We start from the raw sequence: 9,893 nt of genomic DNA, 5'->3' as shown, positions 1-9,893 counted from the left end.
AAACAGGGTAATATTTCTTTTTTAAGAAAATGCCCCGTTCATTCTCCTTATTCTCCTGGCCTTGGTCAGCAGTTAGAATAATTAAATATCAAATAATTAAATAGCTCAGCTGCTGGTAAAATCTCTGTGTATTAAATAAAATTCATAATGATGTCTGCATCAATCGATATTACTCATGTCATGGACATTTTTCATATTCTTAGTGTCAATTAATACAAAATATCCTACATGATCCAGTGTGATATAGTTCTGCTCAGTTACAGCCAAAATATTCTTCAGTAAGCTGCTGTGCTATTTTGCTCATTGGACCTGTGTAAGGATCCACTGAAGCGCTGCAATTAGACTCATTTTTAAAGCATTCAATTTGTTTGCTTTGCAGAGATGTGCCTTGGGAAGAAAATAAACGGATGGGATTAAAATATATTTTGTTTGTTTTTTAATTAGTATCGGAGTAAGAATTCCTTCCAGCGTGGAGTCTAAGCATCATCTCCACTGGGCCCCACTTGAAAAGAAACATTGTTTCAATTTCACAGTTTTAGTCTTTAATGTGTGCTAATCATTCTGGCTTTCATTGCTGTTTAAGGAAGACTAACCTGATCTTCTATCTCATTATACTACAAATAAGAAGGTACATATTAAATAACATCAAATTCTCTTACAGTTATGTGGAAGACAATCTAGGTATCTAGGCAATTGAGACAGTAGATATGCAGGGCTGTACACTGCCAAAACATGAAAAAAATCCAGTATTACTATTTTGTAAGCACTGATCAAGACATAGACACACAGCATCTGGAGTGTGCTTTGGTGCATTGGTAGCTGAGATGTAGATCCTTTGTGTTGCAGGGTGAGGCCTTGGTCTTGTGCCACATCCTGTGGGTGCTTGTTCTGATTAATATCTGGGAAGTTTGGGGCAGGATTAATGCCTTGAACTTGGAAAAAACTTCTTGAAGTGAAACTTTTATTTGTTTGAGATGTTTCAGTGATTAATACCATCTGTATATGAATGTTTACTATACCTCTTGGCTAGCTTGGGAACACTCTGGTATTCCCCTACAAAAGCTGGGAAGAGTGCCTGAGGAGAGAATGAAAGCAGTAGGGATCTCACACACTATTACACATCAAACTTTGGATGGGACCTTCCTGGAATTGAGACAAGTTGCACCTTTTAAGGTCAATAGTATCAGGCAAAATCATCAGTATTACCAGAATCGGGGCACCTGGTGATTATGATGGAGCAGAAACACAGTGGGACATGATCAAAGGAGAAATGGAAGGGAATCTAACATGTCAAATCAAAAGGGAAGCAACACTGAAAGGACAGAATATAGTGAGTATGTTAAAGTGAGAGGGTGAGAAAAAGGAAAAAAAAACATGAAAAAGATGTTTTAGGATTTACATACTGGACTGCACCATTGTTTCAGTCAGGAACTAATGTGCTCTTTATGTAGAGAACTCAAGTTCATAGATAGTCAGGTCCCTATGGAAATAAAAGCATGAAGGTCTTATTGCATCTGTTTCATTTATTATTTTAGTAAGTGAATTGTCTTTTGAGGACCTTAACATGCTCAAAAACTAATGAAATTTTGCACATACGTCAGGTCTGGTGAAAATTTATGTATTGTATTGGTTTGGCACATGGACGATTCAAAATGGCTCCCGAGCCATAATGAAGCTATAATGAAGTGTTACAGATTACACATGTGTAACATGCAAATGACAGACAAAAATATGTGTATGGCCTTATTTACCCAAACGCAACAGGAAGTCAGACATTTTGAATTGAAAATGGCTATTTTATCATTTCCATGCTTTTGCAAACTGCTCTTAGGGATTTTCTCAACACAGTCTAACTAACACAATCCCCACAGATACAGTGGCCAGAGAAGCAGAAGAACATCATATGAAGAAGGCCCTGAGTTAATGTGGTTATCCCAGCTGGATATTTGGATTGGCTGGGAAGGCACCTAAAGAAAGCTCCAGCTGAGCCAGGAGAGAAGGACAACTGCCGCCTCGGCGAAAACCCTTAGTGATCCCGTATGTGTCAGGAGTATCAGAACAGCTGATGCATTCTTTCCAGTTCCATAGCTCTCTTCAATAATTGTTGCAAACTGACTCCACAGCACCACGTAAAATCTTTTAGAAAGCAGCCCCTGTATTATGTTTGATCCGAGTCTGAAATTTGGCAGCCTTCTGTAATATCTTAAGATGCACAAAAAAGTCTCTTGGACTCATATCCTAAATCCAACCGGTAATCAGGCATTTTGAATTTAATGTGTACATTTCGCGGCATTGTTAAAGCCTTAGGCTTTAAAAACAGGCACAATTCTGTCATAGAAATCAATGGACGAACACATAGTGGAAAACTTTTCTAAGGTCAGATTAACTGAAATTTGAAATTCTTTGGAGAAAAACTGCATGCCAAATCTTCTGGAATGAAGAGGAGCGGGGCCATCTGCATGACTAGGTGGCTGATTATATATAGCTGTGGCCATGGAAGTGATTGGAAAACCTGAATTAAATAATTTGAATGGGTGAGTGAATACTTTTTGTAATAGCGTGTCTTGGCTTTATTATACACTACCAGTCAAAGGTTTCTCGTTCAATGTTTTGTCTTTATTTTTACTACTTTCTACATTGTAGATACAAACAGAAGACATCAAATATGTGAAGCAAGATATATGGAATTATGTAGCAAACAATACATTGATAAATAACTAAATATGTTTTATATTTTAGATTCCTGAAAGTAGCCACCCCCTGCTTTGTTGACAGCACTACAAACCCTTCCCTTTTCTCAATGAGCTTCATGATGTAGTCACCTGAAATGGTTTTCATGACACAGGTGTCTTGTCAGCGTTCATTTGTGGAATGTCTTGCCTTCTTAATGGGGTTGGGACTATAGTTGTGTTGTGCAGAAGTCAGCTGACAGGCTTATTTGACAACTGTTAGAATTCATATTATGACAAGAACCAATCAGCAAAGTAAAGAGAAATGACAGCCCATCATTACTTGAAGAACTGAAGGTCAGTCAGTCTGGAAAATTGCTAAAACTTTGAATGTACGAAGTACAAATAATTTTCAGTTATCTGTATTTTACTTGAGTAGTTTTTTTTTCTGACTACTTTTTGCTTTTACTCCCTACATTTTTGAACAAATATCTGCACTTTCTATCCTCACATTTACAAAACAGGCTTGTAATTTTTGGTTTAATGCCTTTAGGTCAAGTTATTATTTCACGTCACGTCACTACTGGCTGACCTTTCAATTTCAGATTAAAATTAATTAGTTACTCATTGAGAAAAATTGTGTAACTTTTTAAAGAATTGTTTACCATAACATTGTAATAGTTAGTAGTTGCACTTGCAAGAATTTGGAGGAAATGAGGTATCTTGACATGTCATTTAAATAAACATGGAACATTTCAAGGTCTTGACTCTGAGTCTGACTCTAAGTCTTATATTTCAAGTTTATATTAAAGCTGGTACGATGATGGTCAACAGAGAGGAGGCCTGGATGCCACATTATTGTAGAGATGGATAGACTGAGATACAGTTGGTCTTCAAGCTAGTCCTCTGAACCAACTCTTCCTGTTCTGCTTTGTCTCAATATTGTCTTACTGTTGTCAATACAGACTACTGCTGTGACGGTCTGAATTAAGTTAGTCAGTCAGTTATGAGTAGATCTCTATACTGTAAACTATTTACCTGGCTGCATTCATATTGACCTGTCGTCAAACAGGGCCTGGTGTTATATTGTGTGAGATTTTTTTCTTTTAAATATAGCTACAACGTTGTCATCCCTATTTCTTTCAATTTTGTGTCCAAGGAATTAGAAGACATGAGTCACCCATCATTTCTGGTAATTTTAAAAAAGTGGTCTTGAGCAACAGTTCTCCAGGTTTGCTGGAAGAATAACCTCCATCCACCCCCATTCGTTTTCAACTCTGTCCTTATACCTGACCATTTTCAGGGATGTATTTATTTATTTATTTTGCTTGTTGAACAACTTGTGAATGAGCACATTTCTTCAGCTTCTAGTATAACTAGTGGTACCAAGATAACCAGGTCATTGTTAACTGGAGAACATTTGTAGTATAATGCAAGTCTTTGTTGTGGTACTGTTGGTTCATGTCTGTTATTGTCAGTAGTTATGACAATAGTAGTAATACCTAATGTTTCTGTTTGTGCCACCCTTTATCTTGTTTCCATGTTTATTGCTTTGTCCTGCAACAGTGTCACCAGACTTCACATTTCAAATGTTTTGCAAGAAACATTAATTCACAGATATTCTCATGGAAAATGTAGAAAAATACAAACATGACAAATGACAAGAATACAAACAAGGAAATTGCTAAGCAAGGAGAAAAAATACATAAGGACAGCAGTGTGATTTGAAGGGTACTTTATAGGCATGTAGCAGACCCCATTATAACCAACCCAGGAAAAGGAAAGTGAGGAAAAGACATTTTATTTCTTCCCTAATTCCCAATTATAAAGTGATAAGAGCTCAGGGGTGGGGGGCAACAGTGATCCAGTTTCATCTGCTTTGATATCTGTCTATGCTGTCCTCAGCATCAAAGGAGACCCAGCAGCAGTAGCAGAAGAAAAAAGAACAGACCTCTGTTTTTTGAGAATGAACAAAGATCTTGCTGTGACAAATAAGACAAGAATGTGACTAGCTATTACGGCACCATTGACAGGTCCAGGAAAAGGTAGTTGGAGAGAGGGCCACAATAGGACAGCCTCAGCATGATACAAAGACATGAACTGCAGAGCAAGTCACTCTACACTGGTTTTCATCCTGTAATTTGGAGTCTTAAAGGGAACGAGCCTTACCACATTAAAGTGTTTCAAAGTAGTTTTCAAGGCTTATTAGTGTCATGAAATAACTTCCCTTAAACCACATCTAATATTTAGTAAAGCATTAAAATATTGTTTCACTTGGCCATCTCTCTTTCTCTCTCTCTCTCTACATATATGTAGAGAGAGAGAGAGAGAGAGAGAGAGAGAGAGAGAGAGAGAGAGAATGAAAAGCTTCAGAAACTATAGATCAGTAATGCTTTTGTCTCTGCTGGTCTAAAAATAAGGCTCTGCTGGAAGCTTTGTTACTCACCTACACATGTTATCAGCATTTAGAGAGGCTGGGACCATCCTGGGATACACAACAATACCACACTTGAAATCCAGCAGATAGCTTAAGATTTAGTTACACACAGAAACAGCAGAAACCTCCGATTGAAATTCTATTTCTGTTGGATGACGAACATCTGTCACTAAGCAGTTTTATGCTCAGCCAGATCAAGGCCAAATCAGGACAGGTGCTGAATAATTTCTTCTTTCATTCATATTGCCTCTGTTACACATGATAAGAATGCACCATATACACTCACACTCATCTCACCAGTCATTCAAATGGTACTGACCCAATACATTTAGTCATGTAGACATGGTGTGTGTGTGTGTGTGTGTGTGTGTGTGTGTGTGTGTGTGTGTGTGTGTGTGTGTGTGTGTGTGTGTGTGTGTGTGTCAGGCAGGAGTGGGGAAAACAATGGAGGTAGAGTGAGTCTGTGGAGAAGGAGCGAGAGCGTTAGTCTAAGGATCATTAAGCAGTTGGGCTGAAATGGATTGCCATGAATTTGTACACCCTTAATATCTGCATATCTTCTACAGAGAAAATAATGCAGTTTTACAGTTTGATAAGAGGGGCACCTGAAATTCAACCATATATATTTAATTTGTTTTATATACTGGGATATTTATAACTGAGCTATTTGTATATATTTTTGTTACATTTTGTAACTTTTTAATATACTGTATTATTTCATTTAGTTTATTTAGTTATTGTTCTTACTGTCTTGGAGCAACTGTGACCACATAACTTCCTCGGAGATAAATAAAGTTTTCTGATTCTGATTTCATTTTCATAAACTGTATTCATTATCTTACTTCAGGTTTAGAGGGGAACAGAAATGGAAGATACTTGCAGGGGGAAGCAGACGTTGACCGGGAGGAGCTGAGGTGTGGGCAGGCAGGTGAGGGTTTGGTGAAGAGCGTCTTCCAGAGCTGTATCAGGAGTGTGAGTGGTGAACAGGAAATCCAACATGCTGAACAGGTAGATCTTTGAAAGCTTTGCCACTAGTGATGGGATTTCCGGTTCTTTTTAGAGAACCGGCTCCTCAGGTTGTTTTGTTGCTTTAATTAATTTATTATTAACAATAATATAAAATTATGCACAAAAGGAATTACTAATGTAAAACAAGTGGTTTTATTTATATATGTTTATATATAAATATATGCGGTGGCCCCTAGAGACAAAACACGTACAAACTCCAAAACACATTTCTAGTTTTAACTGAACTTCCAAAACAGAGCTACCTAGATCACTTCAATTACACAATTGAAAGCATGTGTGTATTGTTTGTGTATTTATACACAGGCACTAATATATATTCAAATAATTTAAAAAAATGTTCATTTACCTGTTACTACCACACACCAAATCCGGTCGTTGCTAATTGCTGGCTTGTGTAGCCACTAGGCAGTGTTGGTCAAGTTACTTGAAAAAAGTAATCAGTAACTAATTACTTCCCCAAAAAGGTAATCCCATTACTTTACTGATTACTTATTTTCAAAAGTAATTAATTACTTAGTTACTTTTTAAAAACACGATTTACAATCTGAAGAGGTGATAAAGTGATAGATCTTTCAGCCCAATTCTACTTTTTCTACATAATCCATCATACAAAATGTAATCAAATGGAAAAGTCTCTTTTTAAAACTTGTTTTATTAGTTTTAACCTTTTAACTTTATGCATCAAGCAAAAATTAAATTATATGCACCATTCTCTGACTTGAATAAATTAGTTTAACATTTAAACCTATTTTCTGCACATTCCAGCACATAAAATAAAATATTTTTTGTGTTTACACTCTCTCTTTCAAATAGATGCAAGTAAAACACAGCAGAAAATAAATAAAGTCAAAGACTAGCGGTCCTGTTGCTCTATTTTCACCTGTAAAGCAGGAGTGGGGTAGGCGGAGGTTTACCCTGGTGCAGGTGTGCCACAGCGGTCAGTTGAAGAATCCGCGAGTTTCTCTGTGAGTTTCCCATTACGTCGTAGCGCACTCGGTGCTTGTTTGGAAGTTTAGGGGTTTTTTTGCTGTAAAAAGAAGTTTCCTTCCCACGCACAACGGACGCTAATGTTTTTGTCACTTTTTATGGAATCAAACTTAAAGTAAGGTCAGTACTTCCACGCTTTAAACGCTGCACGCTCATACTCTCTCCCGCACTCGATATATGATCCATTGTTGATCTGCACACAGCTGTTGCCACGAACGTCGCACTCGCTTACGTCACTGTCATGAGACACTCTCGCAAAAAAATCATGGTTTTAGTAACGCAGTAACTCAGCGTTCCTACGGGAAAGTAACGGTAATCTAATTACCGTTTTTGCAATAGTAATCCCTTACTTTACTCGTTACTTGAGAAAAGTAATCAGATTACAGTAACGCATTACTGCCCATCTCTGCCTCTAGGTAACAAAAGCTCAACACTGCCCCTAGCATCCTGGAGCACTTCTGTTGTCTTTTGTACGTGTTTTGAGTTTTTATGTGTTTTTACGTGTTTTGGAGTTTTTACGTGTTTTTATGTGTTTTTACGTGTTTTTATGTGTTTTTACATGTTTTGGAATTTGTACGTGCTTCAGGGTTCGTAGGTGATTTGAAGTTTGTATGTGCTTTGTCTTCCTGACAGCCTGATGGATGAAGCTGTCCTTCAGTCTGCTGGTCCTGGCCTGGAGACTCCGCAGTCTCCTCCCTGACGGCAGCAGCTTGAAGAAGCTTTGCATTGGGTGCGTGGGATCAGCTGCTATGCAAAGGGCTTTTTTAGTGAGACGGGTGCTGTAAATGTCCTGGAGGGAGGGGAGAGAGACACCAATGATCCTCTCTGCAGCTCTCACTATGCGTTGGAGGGTTCTATGACAGGACGCATTGCAGGCTCCAAACCACACAGTGATGCAGCTCGAGAGGATGCTCTCGATGGTGCCTCTGTAGAAAGTGTACATGATGGGGGCTGGTGCTCCTGCTCTTCTTAGTTTGCGGAGAAAGAAGAGACGCTGCTGTGATTTCTTGGCCAGTGCTGTGGTGTTGTACGTCCAGGAGAGATCCTCTGTGATGTGCACACCCAAGTACGAACCATGGCTATGCTTTCGCTCCTTACTTAGACCCACAAAATGGCGGATCGGGCCAAAATCCTTTCCACGCCCACCCCCGTGACATCACGCTCCAAAGCCCTATATATCCTCTTTGGTAGAAGAACGACCAAAGTCGACAACGGCCAAAGGGGAAAACCCCAGAGCAACCTACAAGGAAAAAATTGCCATTGGGCCACTTGCCCTAAACTCTAATATCCTGCAGTTCAAAGCCAGTATAATATTGTTGAAGAGGGGATTTAAATGACTTTGAACCTAGGATGGCTTGTTGGTGCTGGATGGGGTGGTCAGAGTATTTTAGAAACAGTTGATCTGCTGGGATTTTCCTACACAAGGGAGCCCATCTCTAAGATTTACAGAGAATAATCTGAAAAAGAAAATATCCAATGAGTGACCATTCTCTGGGTGAAAAAAATCACTTGTTGATGCCAGAGGTCATAGCAGAATAGCCTGACTGCTTTGATCTGAAAGGAAAACAGTAGTATATCTGTGGTATAAACGACCCAAGGCATACAGCATTTTAGGCACATGAACATTTTATTTACATTGTTACATGTATGCTTGTGCAGTTCTAGTTGTCTCGCTCCAGTGCAGTACACATCTCTGTTGCCAGGTCCCGACATCCTAGGCATACAGGGGAGGCATGTTTAGATAATGAGAACAGCTGTGTGGGTCAGCCTCCTCTGACATCATACTCTGAACCCACCACTTGCCTGCAGCTGAGCCACCAACCACAACCTGTCACAATCACCTTACAACCAACATATGTGAAAGAGTATCTCTAAACTCACAACACAATGAGCTTTAAAGCAGATGGGCTACAGCAGAGAAGACCACACTGGGTGCAGGTAATGGTGTGGGAGTTATTTTCCTGGCACACTTTGGACTCCTTTGTACCAAATGAATGTCATTTAAACTACTAATACTCCTTAGTGGAGGTGCAGAAACATAACTTTAATAATTATAGTGGCACTCTACAAGCTCATTTAGGACACTGATGTCTCATACCCACACAAGATTTTTATAACATTACAGATAGGCCACACTGGATGGTGGAGACAGCTCCATGTATTTAAAAAAATATTGGTGCAATGCTCTTTTGATAGATGTCACTGTAGAGAGAGTTTAGAGGTGCATGGATGGGAAAATGGGTGTGGGAGAGTAGGGACCTCAACCTATCGCTTGATTTCTTATCCACTACTTTAAATCTGTTCAATGATATCTACACACAATTTTGGGTGCCAGACTTTGTCCCCTTTGACAACTCGTTTTTAGCAAATCCAGAATAGTCCTTTACCACCATTTGCCTTGTGACAAATAAAAGATCAGTGGAAGCAGATTTAGAGGATGTGGATTGGGAAGTGCACTCCCTAACACTCAAGCACCACACAGTCTCCCAACACCCTGCTCATTGTCTCTGTGGTTATTATCCGCTTGCTTCCACAACACTTCGCCCCCTCAACCGTTCTGTCCCGAGGAGACACAATGTTAAGCAGCTTTCTTCACAGCAGCGGTTTATTCAGGACATGTGAATAAACACACTAAGTCACTTTAAAATGTACAGATTAAAAAATGTGTTTATCAGTGTTCAGAATCATAAAGGCATCAGTTGACAAGCTGTCAAATTTTGTATTTACTAAATAATGTTTCACATTAATCCAAAAGTACCCTATGTCTGACT

At 38.9% G+C, this 9,893-nt stretch overlaps 1 protein-coding gene across 3 annotated transcripts in view; it reads right to left on the bottom strand.

Annotated features, from left to right (window-relative positions):
- gal (galanin/GMAP prepropeptide) overlaps window positions 1-7,496 on the bottom strand; it is a 14,861-nt gene extending 7,365 nt beyond the window's left edge. Inside the window, exons 1-2 of one of the 3 annotated variants that reach the window (XM_082538614.1) lie at window positions 7,016-7,496; window positions 5,987-6,065 (exon numbers count right to left, since the gene is read on the bottom strand). The gene's annotated coding sequence lies outside the window, so the exon portion shown is untranslated. Of the gene's footprint in view, window positions 1-5,986; window positions 6,110-6,481; window positions 6,504-7,015 lie in introns of those variants that run through there. The other 2 variants (XM_082538616.1, XM_082538615.1) reach the window with 2 other exon arrangements.
- Window positions 7,497-9,893: the final 2,397 nt, after the last annotated feature.

This window comes from Aulonocara stuartgranti, assembly GCF_965226115.1.
Source record: "Aulonocara stuartgranti genome assembly, chromosome: 7".
Taxonomy (NCBI): Eukaryota; Metazoa; Chordata; class Actinopteri; order Cichliformes; family Cichlidae; genus Aulonocara; species Aulonocara stuartgranti.
The sequence above is the reverse complement of the archived record's forward strand: the minus strand, read 5'-3'. Positions and strand labels throughout refer to the sequence as shown.